Genomic DNA, 902 nt, shown 5'->3' with positions numbered 1-902 from the left:
AAAAATTAGCCTGGCATGATAGCTTGCACCTGTAATCCCAGCTAACTCAGGAGGCTGAAGCGGGAGGACCGCTTGAGCCTGGGAGGTGGAGGTTGCAGTGAGCCGAGATTGCACCACTGCACTCCAGTCTGGGTGACAGAGCCAGACTCTGTCTTAAAAATAAATAAATAAAAGATAAAAAATAATACAAAGTACTTATAAAAAAGACATTTTGCCTTCTCCATAAAGCCCTTCCTATTTTCCCTTTCCAACTCAGCATCAAATGAAGCCTGCTACATGATTAAACTCCCAAAGTCTTTATAATTTCCTTATGGCACATGTTTTTACCTTTTATTGCATTGGGTATTATTTGTAAGTCAGGCCTACCCTCAGAGCAGGACGTCTCCGCCTTCCGAAGCAGCAGCATAGGTACTCCAACAGTATTGCAGGCTGAAGGTGATTTAAGAGTGTACGCTGGGGAAAATCCCATTAACATCATACTAATGTTGAGGAGGAACGACTCTTTCCAAAGGAGTCAGCAGATGGTTGTTTGAACTAGGCACCAGACGGATAGCTGATTACAAACTGTGGTTTCAACTTACTATAAACGTTTTGTCTTAGAAATGGCCCTTTGTCAAGGGTATTTCCAGAAAGTTATTCTAGTTTTACGAAGTGGTGCCAAGTTAATGAATGAAATACTTGGGAAATCTGAAGAATTATGGAAAATCTTAAAAGACAAAATGCAAAGAAAGAAAATACGAGTAACAATGAGGCAAATACAAATGAAAAGATCTGCACCAAAACTAGGGGTATATAGTGTTTATACTAGCAGACTCCTGGCCTTGAATCTGACTCTCTGAGGAAAGAATTCTCCCAATTACTCCTTATAACTAGACTTCAGAGGAGATGGAGAAATAGTTCCA

Source organism: Macaca thibetana, chromosome 11 (assembly GCF_024542745.1).
Source record: "Macaca thibetana thibetana isolate TM-01 chromosome 11, ASM2454274v1, whole genome shotgun sequence".
Taxonomy (NCBI): Eukaryota; Metazoa; Chordata; class Mammalia; order Primates; family Cercopithecidae; genus Macaca; species Macaca thibetana.
The sequence above is the reverse complement of the archived record's forward strand: the minus strand, read 5'-3'. Positions refer to the sequence as shown.